We start from the raw sequence: 18726 nt of genomic DNA, 5'->3' as shown, positions 1-18726 counted from the left end.
ACACACACACACACACACACACACACACACACACAACAACACAAAGTCCAGCATTCACAGACAGGCTGATAAGATAACTCAAAAGAAAAAAGTCTAAGCTTTAACATACCTAAACTCTTTTTCTATACAGAACCTTCACCTTGGTGGAGGAAACCAAGCCGTCTTGTATGCATCTCGTTACATCTGCGATGGTTTCAAAAACCAATTTGTTTGGTAAGTTTTTAGTCCATCCTACAACACGAGGCGCTGAACAAGTATCGAGTCGCCCAAAGAAGACAAAAACGGCGGTCCACGAGGGTCACCTGCATCTGAGGACGATCGAAGCATTACTATCCTTGTCACGTCGAAGCCCTTCGACCCTCACAACACGATTGTCTCATAAATACTCCGACAGCTGGCTCACGCACTGTAATTAAGAATTGATCAGATCGTGACGATCTCGCCAGGCTTTCTACAGACCTGCTCTCATCCATTTTAGATAGAACTATGAGGACGACCAGGAGCTGTGAGACAGAAGTCTTTCTTTTCCCCTGTCGAGAGGTACAATTAACACCACAGGTGTTTGGTGATAATTATCTACCCTGCCTTTATTCTGCATAAATTCTGTAGGGCAATCATCAAATCTGCCATCTAAAATAAAAAAGCATTCCCAACTTGTCAGTTCCTCAGACTGGCTCTTTTCCAAGACATGGCTTCCATTCTTTTCTTTTTCTTGTTACTCTAGCTCTAGGACCTTTTCCGAGTCTTTTTCCAATGAGAGAAGATCAAGACAGGATTCATTTGCTGTAGAAACCTAGGCGAGCTCTTTATAACAGCCCTGAAAGTCATAAAAGAGCTGCCCTGGTCAGTCACACAGAGGTAATTGAGTGTCAGTGGAAGAATGTCTGCTGGTGAATGGTAAATGAAGACCCATCCATCTCAGACCCTGTTGTTCAGGTTATTATCCCGGGCGAAATGTCACCGTTTAAACACTCGCATCAATCATTCTCTTCTGCGCTATTAATCGTCTTTTGTCTGTTTGGTTGAGTTGAAAATCATGTCTGGAAAATAATTACCTTCCCTCTTTCTCGCCTCTTAAATTATGGATCGCTTTGTGTCTGAAACAGAATTGAGTTTCCACTTTCGCTGTATGGGGATAAATGTACGATTTCTCTTGAAAGACAAAAAGAAACTAAAATCGCTCAGTGAACGCAGTCAGTACAGCACGTGTTATTTTTCAAGGGTCTGCTTCAGGGTTTTTTTTTAAGTATTGGGTGGATCTTTTAGGAAGTCAGTACAACTACAGGTGTTCATGTTTTAGCAGACATACACCGATTTACAATAACATTACGACCACCTGCCTAATATTGTGTCGGTCCCCCTTTGCTGCTGAAACAGTCGGGTATCAACAGTATCAACAGCATGAATCGGACCATCAATGTTCCTTCCTTGGAGCACTTTTAATAGATACTGACCACTGCAGACCAGGAACATCCCACAAGAGCTGCAGTTTTGGAGACGCTCTGACCCAGACGTCTAGACGTCACAATTTGTCCAACTCGCTCAAATCCTTACGCTTGACCATTTTTCCTGCTTCTAACATCAACTTTGAGGACAAAATGTTCACCTGAATGAATCATCAGTTTTCTTCACTTCACCTCTCATAATGCTATAATTGTATGCCTGATCAGTGTACATCAGACTGGATTAGACCAGACTACATTGGACAGAATTTCAACTGGGATGAATTGGACAGGGTTAATTTAAACTGGACTTAAATAAACTACTGAAGTACTGAACTAAATGTTATTTTGGTGATTCAGGACTTTAATGTAGAGACTTTTAGTAGTTTCCTTTATCAAATTAGACTTGGACTCAGGTCTACTAAGCTAAGCTAAATAGAACTGGATTGTCCTGGTCTGAAGTGGACTGGAAGGAACCATGATGAGCTTGAACTGGATTTTGAATAAACTTTGGCTGGAGTGGACTGGACTTTGAGAAGACTAGATTGGACTAGATTTTACTGAAGTAGACTGGTATTGAAGAGGAGGGGTTAAAATGTTGGACTTCTGATTGAAAGGTCATGGGAATGGATTGAACTCTACTGAATATACTGTACAGGACCAGAATTAGACTAGAGCAGACTAAGACTAGAGACTAAAGACTACATGTTTTGACTGGAGTGTGTTTTTTTTTTCTTGCTGTTTTTTTATTATTATTATAATATAGACCCCTGAAAAGGACCTTCCAATACTAAAATTGTACTGGACTAGATTTAGCAGGACAAGATCTCACCTGACTCAGATTGGGCACGATTGGAATGGATTCTGACTGAGCTGGTATAAATTAGACTTAATTGGACTGAGCCAAAGAAGGCTAGAAAACTAGCTGAACTAGATTGGACTGGCATTCACTGAAATCATGTAATTGATTGAACTTTCTCTGGACTGCTTTGCCTGGATTGGATCCTGGAATGAGAAATTGAATGTCTCTATAAACTGAAAACGAGTCCAGCGCTGAAGTGTTTTTAATTTTTCATGAATTCTGATTCTTTTTTCTGATCACCAACAACACAGCAAATAACAAAAGATTTTACAATCCCACAATAAGTCTTTAATAAACCATCTGCAACATGTTTCAGCATTTAAAAATGTCATTCAGACTCTAAAAGAGGCGTTTGAGAGTAAAGTGTTTGATTACTGGCACATGAATTAGAGGGCAATAAACCGTCCTTCACTACTAATGGCTTATTAGTGTTACAAAGAAGAAAATAGAGAAAAAAACAACCCCTCAGAATGAGTGTGGAGCACAAGTGTGGCGAATAAGCGTGATGGGTAATGGGTGTGGGGAAGGATTGTGTGGAATGACAAGGAATTAGAAGGAGTGTGTGGAGTTAGAAGGAGTTTGGAGAATGAGTTTGCGGAACAATTGTGAGGAACAAGTGTGGGAAATAAGTGTAGGGAACAAGAAGAGTGTGAAAAAGGGGTGTAGAAAAGAAGAAGAAGAAGAAGGAGCATGGAGAAAAAGGAGTGTGGAGAAGAAGAAGAAGGAGCATGGAGAAAAAGGAGTGTGGAGAAGAAGAAGAAGGAGCATGGAGAAGGAGTGTGGTGGAGAAGAAGAAAAAGGAGTGTGAAGAAGCAGAAGGATTATAAGCAAGGGCTATAAGGTGATCAGAACTGAACGATGTGAGTGAGGGCCGAAGTCAGCGCTCTTTAGCAGGCCACTCAAGATCTTCCACTCCAACCCATGGAAAGCAGATCTTCATGGATCTGGCTTTGTGCACAGGAGCATTGTCATCCTGGAACAAGTTTGTGGTCTCCTAGTTGGAGTGAAGGGAAAACGGACAGACAGAGAGATAAATAGATGGGGAAAGAAGGCAGTGGCGTTTTCAGTGAATGACTGACGTGAGTGCTGCACGTATCATTGGCTCGTGTGTATACGTGGTGATTTGATGTGTGTGTTGTGGCAGCACTGAATGATGTTTGTACACAGATCTGGCCAGGCTGCTCCTGCTGTGCTGCAACGCATGAAAATAATGACACTTTTTGCTCTGGGTTTTCTCTCAGACTCAGACGGAGCCGGATATAATCTCACGCTCTGTTCTCGCTGCAGGCTGCTGTTTTTAAAGCCAATATCGCAGTAAGAAGCTCTGGCGTGGCTCCCGAACAGGTTGCCCGCTCGTTCCAATCTTTTTTTTTTCCCCTCCTTCATCTATTTTCCGCTTCCTTCTCCCGTTCGCTTCCAAGAGCAGACGGCTTTTTTTTTTTTTTTTTGCCATTTCACGTTCATGAACAGACGTGAAAAGATGATCCTCCGGCTGAATGTTTATTAGTGAGACGAATATTCTCATAAAAAGCCTGAATGAGAAACTACACATCATGCTGCCATTTTGTCCACAGGCGAGAGACCGAAGCGACGCGTCTGTGCTAATATCCCCGCGTTTGCTAGCTTTGGATTTGCTTCGCATGCTAATCGATATTGTTACATTGTTAGAGTTTTGTGCGTTTGCTTTTTTCTTTTCTGCTATAGGTGGAGCCTAATGTCCTCATAATGATATGGTACCTAGAAACCGACCAATCTGGAGAAAAAGCTTGAGAGGCGGGGCCTATTGTAGCCCTTGCGTCAGCCCTTTTTAGCTCCTTTTGTTGTTCCTTGCTTGCTGGCTCTTTGTATTTATCCTTTGCAATCCCCTTTTTTCTAAAGTTAGCTCACTTGTTTTGGAAACAGAAAAGATTATAAACCTCCATTTCACCACATAGGTGCTTAGCATAGCTTAGCTTAGCTTTCAGGTGCTACTTAGGTTAGCTTGGCCTAGTGTAGTAGTGATGCATGAAGATCGCATCATTTAAGTGAATGTGAAGTTATGTTCCAGTAAGCAGATCCTACAACACATCTACATACACTTCCATAACAAAAATAAGATAAACTATGATCAACAGAATTGAGTAGCTTCACATCTTCTGGTCCGCATTGTTAGTTCTTTTTGACTCCCATTGACGATCTGCAGTGCATTACACAGGAAACAGAATTGAGTAGTTCCTCTTAGTGACCTACTCAGTGAACTACTTCATTCAGTTTCCTGTGTAGCAGTTGTATGGGAGAGTGGGGAAAGATGAGCTAGTGGGTAGGTTGAACCACCCCCTCTATCTAGCAACCATACACTTGTATTATCATCTGACCATACATTTTAGACCCACGCATCATTTATACCAGACTGTGAAAAGGAGAAGCAGATGGGAGAAGTTAGCGTTAAGCATGAACTTTCTTTTAAAAACTGTTTTTAGCATGTCAGATGTAATGGCTGCTACATCAAAACGAATATAGCAAGGTCTAAAACTATTTACCATGGTGATTCACCAGTGTTTAAACCTACAGATCATTTAGCTATATATGAGTTCTCCATCATTCATGAACAACCTGACGCATAGTCAGCTAGTTTCGTTTGCTAGCTTAGAATAGCTTAGCTTTGTGTTATTTCAATTTCTTTGGCATCATCCACATTCTCCTGCTTCTCATAATCTCAGTCTCATGATCATTTGTGATAGCTTGCAGTTATTCAAATCACTTCCTGTCGTGTCATCCCCGTCCGAATGTGGTGTTGGGGATCTTAATTAACACCAGGGCGACGCTTCAGGAGCGGGGTTTTGTCTCCCAGGAATAGGCATTGTGTGCTAAACACCATCAGCACTCCCAGAGCCTGTTCTAGAGCAGTTAAAAAAACAAAAACAGTGGATTACTGGAGGGAAATTAAAAGACGTTTTTAACAACGCTGTGCTTTTAGCACTGGAAATAATGCTACAATGAGGAAAGCTTTTACAGCAGCAAGCTAACAGATTAGCACATGCTCTGCAATGACTCGGCTAAATAACAGACAGGAAATGGGTGGGATGAGTGATGGTGGATTCGAAGTTCAAGCAGTTTTGATATCATTAAGCTTTTCTAATCTTTAAGCAGAATTCTGCCACATTTACCAATGAAAAGACAAATTTTGTGGACACTTGAGCATAAATTTGCTCAGTGTTTTTTTGAACATCCCAGTCCAAGTGGTGGACAGTAATGAAGTAAATGTAATTCGTTGTTGTGATTAAGTCGATTTTTTGTGATCTTTTACTAAAGTATTTCCATTTTGGGAGATTTTACCTGAACTTCACTACATATCAAAATGATTGGGAACATTTATAGCCATAATAAATCATAGTATTTTGGATACTTAAATACATATAAATAAATCCAAGTTTATCTACTTTAACTCAAGTACAGTCATGGTTTGTATACTTCATCCAACACTGCCCAGTCCACATGTGGTCTCTATTTACTATTCTAATAAGGTGAGGAGGCCTGGGGTGCAGTCAGGGGTTCACATTTATCCCAAATGTGTTCAGTAGGGTTGGAGCTTTACTGCAGGAGATCTTCCACACACTTCCAACTCATGGAAAGTGGATCTTCATGGAGCTGGCTTCGTGCACAGGGGCATCGTCATGCTGGAACAGGTTCCAGTTCAAGTGTAAAGACGTCTTGTGTAATTGTGTGCCTTCAATTTTGTGGTACTATTTTGAGAAAGAACCATATCTGGCTGGAAAGTTCTTTGTGTATTGCATTGATGTCTAGATGATTGGTGTTTATATATTAGCTTTATATTAGAGTGCTTGTTCTTACATTTTATGGTTTCACATTTATTTACAGCCTAATAACAGATGATAAGAGTCTGCAGTTTGAAGTCTCCACACATTATCCAGTACGGTTATTGTTTTTTGGATCTTTGTTACAAACTACTTCTGGCTTTTTACTACATCGTTCGATAGTTTGATTTCAGATTCTCACAGCGAATATTTTTGTGTTTTCCGTGATGATAAAATACATTCAGTAATGTTTTATGTTGCAATAAGTATTTTGAGGAGTAATAATTTCGCTTTGTTTTCAGTTTAAATGCTTTGTCTTATTTTAAGACAGAATATGTAATGATGACGATCCTCAAATAAAGAGGAATTTTCTTGTTCTCTGGTTTTAAAATCTTTTCACCCATATTAAGAAAAGCAAAGCAAAGCAAAGCAAAAAAAATAAATATATATATATATATATATATATATATATATATATATATATATATATATATATATATACAGTGAGGAAAATAAGTATTTGAACACCCTGCTATTTTGCAAGTTCTCCCACTTAGAAATCATGGAGGGGTCTGAAATTGTCATCGTAGGTGCATGTCCACTGTGAGAGACATAATCTAAAAAAAAAACAGAAATCACAATGTATGATTTTGTAACTATTTATTTGTATGATACAGCTGCAAATAAGTATTTGAACACCTGAGAAAGTCAATGTTTATATTTGGTACAGTAAGCTTTGTTTGCAATTACAGAGGTCAAACGTTTCCTGTAGTTTTTCACCAGGTTTGCACACACTGCAGGAGGGATTTTGGCCCACTCCTCCACACAGATCTTCTCTAGATCAGTCAGGTTTCTGGCCTGTCACTGAGAAACACGGAGTTTGAGCTCCATCCAAAGATTCTCTATTGTGTTTAAGTCTGGAGACTGGCTAGGCCACGCCAGAACCTTGATATGCTTCTTACAGAGCCACCCCTTGGTTATCCTGGCTGTGTGCTTCGGGTCATTGTCATGTTGGAAGACCCAGCCTCGACCCATCTTCAATGCTCTAACTGAGGGAAGGAGGTTGTTTCCCAAAATCTCGCAATACATGGCCCTGGTCATCCTCTCCTTAATACAGTGCAGTCACCCTGTCCCATGTGCAGAAATACACCCCCAAAGCATGATGCTTCCACCCCCATGCTTCACAGTAGGGATGGTGTTCTTGGGATGGTACTCATCATTCTTCTTCCTCCAAACACGTTTAGTGAAATTATGACCCAAAAGTTCTATTTCGGTCTCATCTGACCACATGACTTTCTCCTATGACTCCTCCGGATTATCCAAATGGTCATTGGCAAACTTAAGACGTGCCTGGACATGTGCTGGTTTAAACAGGGGAACCTTCCGTGCCATGCATGATTTCAAACCATGACGTCTTAGTGTATTACCAACAGTAACCTTGGAAATGGTGGTCCCAGCTCTTTTCAGGTCATTGACCAGCTCCTCCCGTGTAGTTCTGGGCTGATTTCTCACCTTCCTTAGGATCATTGAGACCCCACGAGGTGAGATCTTGCATGGAGCCCCAGTCTGAGGGCGATTGACAGTCATGTTTAGCTTCTTCCATTTTCTAATGATTGCTCCAACAGTGGACCTTTTTTCACCAAGCGGCTTGGCAATTTCCCCGTAGCCCTTTCCAGCCTTGTGGAGGTGTACAATTTTGTCTCTAGTGTCTTTGGACAGCTCTTTGGTCTTGGCCATGTTAGTAGTTGGATTCTTACTGATTGTATGGGGTGGACAGGTGTCTTTATGCAGCTAACGACCTCAAACAGGTGCATCTAATTTAGGGTAATAAATGTAGTGGCGGTGGACATTTTAAAGGCAGACTAACAGGTCTTTGAGGGTCAGAATTCTAGCTGATAGACAGGTGTTCAAATACTTATTTGCAGCTGTATCATACAAATAAATAGTTTAAAAATCATATATTGTGATTTCTGGAATTTTTTTTAGATTATGTCTCTCACAGTGGACATGCACCTACGATGACAATTTCAGACCCCTTCATGATTTCTAAGTGGGAGAACTTGCAAAATAGCAGGGTGTTTAAATACTTATTTTCCTCACTGTATATATATATATATATATATATATATATATATATATATATATATATATATATATATATATATATATATATATATATATAATTAACAAGCTAGTTTTCAGCTAATTATTCTAAATCAACTGCTTGGAATTGATTTTATTGCTTTTTCTAAAGCCTAGATATGTTTTCTTATTAAGAAATCTTACCGAGTATAATTATCTCACTACACTGGCACATCATGTGACTTGTTTCTAGGCTACTAAAATCATATTAGATGGTTCTTTGTTTCAGTGTGTGTTCTTCCTTGATCTTTAGGAGAGATCTGGAGACTTTAGATCCTGTCTAAAGCTTATAATATAGAGCTATGAACCAGGCGTCTCCTGAAATCCCTGGTGTGACCGGGATCTTGTGTTTCCCACTGAGAATCTAAGTCCTGATCTACATTCCGGGCCTGTAGTAGATCAGAGGTGGCGTCCCTGAGGATTTGTTTGACGGTATTCTTCTCGGTAATCACCACTCGGCTCTGCTTTACACGTCAGCTGAGCACCGAGGAATCCACGAGGGAATTGCTGGAGATTTGGAGGACGGTGGCAATCATCGTCATCAGACTGCTAGAGGAAGTGACGGCAGGGCCGATCTCCTGAACCGGGCAGGGCGCTGTCAGACTCCAGCCCTCCTGAGGACCTACCCAACCACGTGAAACCACATGAAACTCCCAGCTGACTTCGTGAAGCCCTGCACTGCTTGCTGCCTCCTACAGTCTCCTCTAATGATCAGAGTGACAAAGCAGAACTCGCTGTAGCAGGGAAATTGTACTGTTCATTATTTTCGCACAACAAATCTGCACAGTGGTCCAAATATACACCATATGGACAAAAGTAAAGGCCCACCTGAATTTCTAGGCTATATGTGGTTCTTTTTCAAACCGAAGATTTGAACATGAGATAAAGAGATTTTTTTATTTTTTATTCAATAAGATTTCAGCTGTCGAAGGTGTTTCTATACGTGATGGGAAGATCGGATCATTTTAGTGACTTCTCGTTCTTGTTCATCACAATGAATCCTTTTTTTCGTGTTAGTCATTTAGTTAATTTTCTTCCTTTGGTCAGAAATAAAATAAAATGTTCCTCCAACATATGTGATTTGTATGTATGTAATGAGGTTTTTGAGCATCACATTCCACATTTTGTCTCAATTTGCTCTTATAATTCCCTCCTCTCTTCTGGGAAGATGTTCCACTAGATTTTGGAGTGTGTTTATGTGTTCATCAGCCACAAGTGTATTACAAAAGGTTGTAGGTGAACTGATGTAGGTGAGGAGACCTGGGGTGCAGTCAGCGTTCACATTCATCCCAAAGGTGTTCAGTAGGGATGAGATCAGAGCTCTATAGCAGCAAGATCTTCCTCTCCCAAACATGTAAACCAGATCTACAAGGAGCTCACTTTGTGCACAGGGGGATCACCATGCTGGAACAGGTTTTGGGTTTCCAAGTTTAAGTGAATACAAAATGGTAGAGCATCTAAAGACGTCCTGTACGATTGAGTGCCTCCAGATTTGTGGTAACAGTTTGGAAAACAACCACATATAGTAGGAAAGGTCAGGTGTCCCAATACTTTTGGCAATATAATATATATTAAAAATGCATAGTGTTTATGGGAGTCGCGCTATAAAAGAATGAACGACTCGAACTAGAAGAATTTTTGCGATTGCTTTGATCGTGCATGTCCAGTAGAAAATGAACGAATCACTCTTTGAGTTGACTCGTTCCACCGAGTCACATTGAAGACTCGTTCAAAATGAACGAATCGTTCATGAAAGATCGTCACTACTCTCTATCTGCCGTAAGGCGTTCAGAAATGAGCACTGGTTACATGATACATGGTTAAATGGAGCTTTTGAATGAACCAATCAGATTGCGAGTTGGTTGAACCGATTCCTTCTAGAAGGTGTACAATAACATTGGCTAGTTTTAGTTTCAATTAATCCAATATGGGAAATTCGGACCTGTTTAAACAGAAATAGGGTTCAATTACGGTTTTACGGTAAAGCTGTGAGGTTAGAAGCCACTGATGATAAAAAATAACTACAACAAAAAATAACAAGCCTCCTATTCATATTTGCATTTGTTCAGAAAACATCCTCAGTTCATTCAGAGTAATGTATTCATCAAATCCGCTTCCACTATTCACTCCACTCATTTTCATATTCTTTCGCCGATTTTAATTTCATGAGGTCCAACAGAATTCTAATAGTATCACTGCAAAAATAAAACAAATTCTACCGCTCAAACCTGCAACTTTTTCTTTTTTTTTTTAAGAAAAAAGTCGAAAAGCTAATATACATCTCATTATGCAGAACAGTGTGTGTGGAACTCCAGTCACTGCTGCTATGGAGATATTTTCCTGTGAACTCTGTAGAACTCCATGACCTGTGTGGGTGGCCGAAATACTCACCGTATTCTGCAACAGCCTTGTTTATTTCCAGGATCTGTTTTTTATAGTCTTGTATTACAGGTCGAGCCTGCCAGGTACGTCCACATGGATTGGATGAAATATCTTTTGGAACCCGTCTGCTCGTTTTTTTTTTTTTTTAAACCTGACATTTTCTTGGCAGCAATATGCAAGCATGTTGTACACCTCCCTGTTAGAGTGACCTACAAATGCTAAATTCAGGCCGAGATAAACAGTTGTGTATCAGAGGCAATGGAAAGGGAATGGAATTATTTACACCAGGTGTTGGATTTTTGGTCGAATTCAATGGAAGGAATTCAACCATATACCAGATTTTCCAGCCATGTGTGGTTCTGCTACCACATGCTTTTGGATGCCTCTTTGGATGTGACAGCATGGAATTTTCCCTTCACTTGAACTAGGAGACCTGTTCCAGTGCCATGAAGATCTCCTACTGTAAACCTTTGAACACCTTTGTTATGAATGTGAACACTGACTGCACCCCAAGCCTCCTCACCTCACCTACATTAGTACCTGACTTTACTAACACAATTGTGGCTGAATGCATCTCCAGAAAATCTTCACAGATTTCTTGTGGAACATCTTCTCAGAAGAGTGGAGCTTATTAAATTTAAAATTATGAGTGGGTGTCCACAAACTTTTGCCAATATTGTCAACAATGAAAAAAACAATTTTCTCTCATATAACTCTGGATTCGTGAGTCAGTCTATAGAGGGTCTTGTTGTTTACTCTCACTGGTCAGTGGGATTTGGATGGGCAGCTTCCAGAAGTAGGGAAATTTGTGTTACTGTTCTACATCATGTCCTTCAGTTTTGTGCTTGGTTTTTGGAAAAGACTTCTCCAGTTAGTTCACTCATTTTTTCTATAATTTACATTCGAGGCTTGTTTTATTCATAAAGCGGTTTATTCATTAAGTAACGAGTCGCATGGGACGTCAATGCTGGTGTGTTTCTCTCTCATTTCCTCTGTGTTGCCCTATAGGTGGAGTCCTCTGTCAATTATAATTATTTGGCGTCTGGAAATGGACTGGATCAGGATACAAGAACATGACCAGAAGTGGTAAAGCCTATTGTTTATAAGCAGAGCCTTGAAACCCAGGTGGCAGTCATTTTTGGTGTCCTTATTGTGACATGCTAGTTTAAAGCTTGTTTGAAGCTTGTCTGAGCATTGGCTGGGTCTTGTCTAAGCCTTGTCTGAGCCTTGTCTGGGTCTTGTCTAAGCCTTGTCTGAGCCTTGTCTGAGCCTTGTCTGGGCCTTGTCTAAGCCTGGTCTGGGCCTTGTTTGGGTGAATGAGTAAAGTTGCTCTGGAAAAAGGTGTCTGCCACATGCCATAAATGTGAAATGTTATTTGGATCTGTGCCATCTCTGGATGCTTACGCTGTCCTACTATAGGTGGAGTCATCTGTTGGCAAGTTCTTGTTTTTGAAAAAGAAAACAAGAACCTGTACAGAAGTGGTGAAGCCTATTGTTTAAAGGCAGCCTACAGCCCATGTGTTTTTTTGTGCCAATCTTTTCTGGGCCTTGTTTTTGCTCACTTGCTTTGAGAACAGGTAAGATTGTGTGCTCACCTACATTTCACCACACAGGTGCTGGGGTTGTCTAGACACCCCAGGTTAGAGGGCAGGTGCTACACCTTGTATTTTTTGATAGATTATCCTATTGTTTGGGATAAGCTAGCGTTTTGCTTTTTTAGGTTAGCTAACTAACACAGCCTAGAGTAGTGCTTTATTTTTTAATTTTCACTTCTTTGTCCATTTTCTCTTGCCTCTGTGAGCCTGTTGCCTGAGTCTTCGTCCATCATTTTTGTATTTGATCATTAAAAAGTAATAAAAGCACCCCAACCTTCTGTCCTATTTTATATTCACCACCATTTCTATCCAAATAACCTGCAACATTAAAACAGTAATTGTTTCTGGTTCCCTGTAGGCCCCAGCCCCTGTGGGAATGTTACAGAGACCCTGACCTTAAATATTAAGAGCATTTTAAGTTCAGCAAGAGATGCGCCAATTGACAAGCAGGATGGAGATATGAATAGATCTGGTGATGGAATTCATCAGAGCGGAGGTCGAAATGGATGTAGCAATAAATTGTGGGATCAAATGTGTCAGATTTGAGAAAGGGGCGCCTTTAAGGCTAAAAAGGAGGTTTGGGAAGCTAGGAGGATTGATGTTATTGATTTTGACCTTATGGACATTAAAGTTGGCATTACGCTGCTTATCAGGCGAGTAAAGACAAGTTCGGTGGTACCTCTTGCAATAACGAACAGAAATAAGCCCAGGGTTCAGCGGAAAGCCGTGATGATGAGATGGGATACTTTACAAATCAAGTCAGTCTGGAGAGGAAGAGTCGTGTTTCTACATGACCGAGACTCGGCTAAGAAATCGCTCTGATCCCTGAAACAAGCTCTGCTACATTCTCCAGACTTGTATTCTATCCATTAATTAAGCGTTTGAGAGAAATCTGCCATTTCGTGTTGAAAAGTCGATCGTTTTACGTTTATTCTTTCTATTTTACTTTACAGCACTGCTGAATTGTGACTTCTGATTGTTCAGATAGTGGGGATTTATTTTCTATGACAGCATAGTGAACTTTTTTGTGTTAAGAGATGTTTAATTACATTAATGCAAGGAGTCTCCAGTGTCAGTGGAGAATTTGAATGTTATTGTAATGTTTGACCTGTAGGTGTTGCTGGGAGAAAAAAAAATCTTGAAATTAGTTTTGCCACGGCTACAAAGACTGGTCCTAGGCCTAGTCCTAGTGCTGATCCACCTAAGGACTGTCTCTATGACAAAGTGTAATTAAAATGATGGAAAGATTGTCTTCATTCTTTAGCTCATGCTTTTGGTTTTGAGTTCCATTGTTGATGTCACCCATCAGTTACAAGTGAACGAGTTTGAGTTGTTTCTTTACATTAGCATCAATTATAATGTATCAAGGTATTACAAATTGTACAAAATTCTGAACTGTTGAATGATTTTTGTGACATTGGGTTGCTTTTGGGGTCTATTGGGGGGGGGGGGTTTCAAGGTCATTTATTAAAGGGTTTATTTGACTCAAGTTGTGGGTTTTGAATTAAAATAATAATGAGGTGCTTTTGTATTGTAAAATAAATAAATGAGCTGTGAGTAGTTGGTATGCAAAGTCAGAAAAAAAGAATCTAGATGTGTGAAGTTAAGCGACCCGTCACTTTCTTGTGGAAATAACAGCAGGGTTATGAACAAAAGGCCTTATGTGCCAAAGGGACGCCTCACTGTACAGGGTTATTAATACAGTGCCAATCAAAAACGAATGAATCTCCCAGTATTATTTAACGAGTAACTCATTTCTAACCCTGAACCAGTTCTTATATTAAAATAAATCTGCTGGATATTTACAGAGTCAGTCTTTAATTCCTGAAATGACTTTCTGGCAGGAGGATTTATACAGTCAGGCTCTGGAGGAAATCCCCTTGATCCTTCCGCAATATCGTTATATACAGTTATGCTACTGTAGGGGCGCCAGATCTTTTCAGTCATCACGAGCCATCCGATATTTCGAACCGATGCGCAGACGAAGGTCTTCCAGATACACAGCAAACGCTCACATCCTCTCTGTTTTGTCTCAAATGTGGTTTTATTTTATACAGCATCCTCCAAGTGGTTTTATTTTATACAGCATCCTCCAAGTGGTTTTATTTTATACAGCATCCTCCAAGTGGTTTTATTTTATACAGCATCCTCCAAGTGGTTTTATTTTATACAGCATCCTCCAAGTGGTTTTATTTGCAGTATTTACATGTTCTTGACTCACTCTGAGACGAAACACATGTTGGTCTTGAAAGAAAGAGAAACACAATCACAGATACTTTGAGAACACAAACCACCCCGGCGAATTTCGCTTCTTTTTTTCTTTGCGTTAAAAAGCTAGTTTTTTATTTGCGGGTCCAAAAATATCATCCAGGTTTCATCCAAACGCACACAAACAAGCGACACTGAAACGAGACTTTTTGCAAGGTAAATCATACAGTACATCATTTTTTTCCTTCCCTTTTCTCTTCTTTTTTTTATTACAGGTTGTATAAAGATGCTAAAATGAAATAAAAAATAAATAAATAATTAAATAAATAGTGAAACAGTACAACACGTAAAATAAAAGCCATAAAATCCACAATTATTAAAAAAAGTAATCATCTAATTCAAACTCATTATTGGAAAACTGAAAGAGTCGATCATAGTTTTCATATGTGCCTTTGTATATATATTTTTTAAAATCTGATACATTTGATCGGATTTGCATCCTGAAATTCGCCAAAAATTGCAGTATCCTTTGTTGTTCTGTTTTTAGGTTCAGGTTGTGTGTTTTTACTCTACAATTCCATGTGACTGTTTTTTTTTTACTAGACCTTCTACTCCTCTTTCTTATAGCAAAAGCAAAGTCTCAATCTATTTACGTTTATGGTTTTATTTAGAGCCACTTCCACTCATCTCATTAATACATCTAAACAGTTGAAGGTTAAGAGCCTCGCTCAAGGGCCCAGTTTATGGTAGCAGCTTAGTGGTGCTGGTTTTCAGACTAATGACCTCCGAATTAGCAGTCCAACATCTTCACCACTGAGATACCACTGATTCTGAAATCTCCTCCCTGCTGTGTATGGCCAATCCGGTACGATAACGACTTTCGGATTCATCCTCATAAAGCGAAATGCATTACATACAAAATTGAAAACATTTCCTTCCTTTCAAGCTAAAGACACACAGGTCAGGCTTTGGTAGTTCCCCTACAAGATATTTATCGAGGTGCTATTTTGTAGTTATGCTCCAGGGAACTGCATTATGGTAGGCTAATTGTAATGCGTCAATGGCAGGTACAGCGGACGGCCGCGCTGCGCCGCGAGACTGTAAGTGCCTAATGTTGGCTTTCGACGCTTCAGTGCTCGTAATGGAAGCACATTTTTTTACCCAAACCCACTTTCAACATCGGCAAAAGAGCAAATTATGAGTCACGGGTCCTCAGAGATGTGGAGAAGCTCAAGTGTTTGAGTCATGCTCACTCGTTTGAAAGGATGTGGTGTTTTTTTTTTAAAGAGCAATAGGAAAGCGAACGCTGTGTTCTGTTTGTGTTGCGTTTGATAAAACTGTGACGATGCCATCAGATCCTGTTTGCCCACACAGGACATTCAGATAACAGATGAATCACTTCGGAAAAACATTGAGATTTTTCTGATTATTACTGTTTACATGGACACAATATTATATAGTCAATTATTCTTACTTTATTATTATTATTATTATTATCATTATTACTATTACTACTATTAATACCACTAGCCACAAGCTTTGGATTTTATTCTTGGGGTCCAAGCACCATGCTGGACAAAATGAGCTCAATCCACATCTTTTTCATGCTTGCTGAGGCCCAAAAATGAATTTCTATGGAATGACTTTATATTTAATTTGTATGTCACCTAAAATAAGACGTTTGTCACTGTAATACCACAATCAGGCCGATCCAAATCGTCTCATTTGCCTGAATGAAGGCCAGACTGGATACTAGCTACAGACCAAATTGAATTTCTGTAGCACAAACCGTTTATTTTTTTTCTGTCTAATTGTCTGTTTAACTTTCTTTCGGCTTCTTCCATTAGGGGTCGTCACAGCGGCTCATCCGCATGTTTGATTTTTACGCTGGATGCCCTTCCTAACGTAACCCTCCCCATTTATCCGGGCTTGGGAACGGCACTAAGAGTGGCTGGGGTCGGTTCCCTGACCGGGGATCGAACCCGGGGCATCCTAACCACTAGACCACCAGGGAACCTACTATGAAAAATCAAAGAAAGTCCTAATATTTTGTAGAAAATGTCAATATTATGAGAATAAAGTCTACGTCACAGCTCGTTTTTTTATTTCAATGCTGCGATTTCCAATTGAAGATAAAGGTTGTAGTGGAAATGTATGTTCTAAGCCAACGTTCACACGTGCAACGAGTTCTACAAATAAACAAGGTCCTAAATAATTTGGATTTTTTTTTGGAAATCCTCACCAGATCTACCCTTGATGGACAAAAGTTTGTAAACACCAGACCATAAGACGTCGTAGCAGTACGAGAATAAAGTCCACACTAATCCACATACATTTATCTCAATGTTCACACGTCCACGCTTCCGTTTTCAAACGTTTTCTAAAAGCTGCTCATCCACACCGAAGAATCGGAAAAAAAACCTATTGGTGTGGACGTGGACAAGTTGTAGTAGTATGACAAAAAACATTTTGAGAATAAAGTCACAGCAATACGAGATTAAAGCGGTAAAATTTTGAGAAAAATCACAGAATTGCGTGAAAACGTTTCGCCGTTTTGCATAAAATGACTTCTTTTTTACTTCTATATTATACTTCTATTTAATAAACGTCTCTTTAGAAATAAAAGACTTTTGTGCAGTCTGGAATGTTGACCAGTTTTAACTCTTAGGATTTCGATGTTTACATTTGTGTGCTATTTGAAGAGATGTTGTTTCTCAAGAGACTTTGAGGATGATGATCACGCTGGACGTCTCTGACATCGCCAGGGCTTCAGCCGGGGGTCCCAACACTTTGTAACAAATTAATTAATATGATGAACTTGTAAGTTTGACTTTTTCGCTAAATATTACGACTTTATTCTCGTTTGACTTTTTTCTTAAAATATAACAACTTTATTCATTTTTTTTCCTTTTTTTTCCGTAAAATATTACGACTTTATTCTCGTTTTTTTTTTTATTTATTTATTTTTTTTTATATTACGACTTTATCCTCGTCTTTCTTCTTTCTACTTTATTTTTGTTTTACTTGTTTCTCAAAATATTAAGATTTTATTCTATATTTTTTTTTTATATTAGAAAAATTTATTCTCCTTTTACGTTTGTTTTCTAAAAATATTAAGTTATTCTCATATGTTAAATTTTTGTCTCAACATATTAGGACATTGTGTTTGTACACTTCTTGTTGAACTAAATGTTTACGTGTGCTGTATTTAACAGAACAGCCGTCTGTACTGGACTAGTTGACGCTACTGTGTTAATGTTCTTCCTCGTCTCATGTTGTTGTTTGTGGGTTTTTTTGCACTAAATGTTGCACATGTGCACTTTGTGTTGTTAGTTTGAGGTTCTGTGTAGTTCTGGGTTCCTTTAGTTAATGTATGTTGTTTGATGGAGCTCTGTGGTCCAGGGGAAACGTTGTGTTGTTGCGATGTATATGGTTCAAATGACAGTAAAGCCTATTTAACTACTTTTTTCTCGTACATGTGACTTTTTTTTTCTCAAAATATTCCTGACTTTATCCTAAAACTACTACGACTTTATTCTCATAATCTCAGATTGGGGGGGGGGGGGTCGGTGCTTGGACCCCTTTAATTATAACCCCTATCTTTGTTTAGCGATGCCAATTTCTTTCCACGTTTTTTCCTTTCACTCATTAAACACAATAAAAAAACACACAATACAAACACGATGTAACAAAATACACATCGTTTTTCCAGCACACCGGCACCACCTAGAGGTGCCCTGCTCATTCGCTCATCGGCGTCTCGTTGTTTTTCCAATGCTGCGATTTACCAATTGACGATGGTGGATGGTGGAATTCTACAAGTTCTACAAACAAACTGAAGCCATCAATAGTAACCGAAGCTACACTATACGGACAAAAGTTTGTGGACACCCAACTGTAAGATTTATATGCACTTCTTTTTGTACATCCGGTTTCACACTTAGTCTTCATTTGCTGTTATAATGAGCTCCATTCTTCTGGAATGATGTTCCAATAAATTTTATGGAGATTTGTGCAGATTCATTCAGCCTCAAGGATGTCAAGTCAAGTCAAGTTTATTTGTATAGCGCTTTTCACAACAGACATTGTCTTAAAGCAGCTTTACACAAATCAACAGTTAAGGTGAACGGTGTGTATTTATCCCTGATGAGCAGCCGTGGTGACTGTGACCAGGAAAAACTCCCTTAGATGTTATGAGGAAGAAACCTTGAGAGGAACCAGACTCAAAAGAGGAACCCATCCTCATTTGGGTGACATCAAGAGTTTGATCATAAATCTTTCAACAATACAGAACACTGGAG

General features: G+C 39.4%; 1 protein-coding gene across 1 annotated transcript in view; it reads right to left on the bottom strand.

Moving 5' to 3' along the window:
* Positions 1–17482: 17482 nt before the first annotated feature.
* Positions 17483–18726, bottom strand: part of syndig1l (synapse differentiation inducing 1-like) — a 90302-nt gene continuing 89058 nt past the window's right edge. The window contains exon 5 of the transcript XR_014536925.1: positions 17483–18069. The gene's annotated coding sequence lies outside the window, so the exon portion shown is untranslated. The remainder of the gene's footprint in view (positions 18070–18726) is intronic.

Source organism: Silurus aristotelis, assembly GCF_946808225.1.
Source record: "Silurus aristotelis genome assembly, chromosome: 15".
NCBI lineage: Eukaryota > Metazoa > Chordata > Actinopteri > Siluriformes > Siluridae > Silurus > Silurus aristotelis.
Note: the sequence above shows the minus strand (reverse complement) of the source record. Positions and strands in the feature narration are given on the sequence as shown.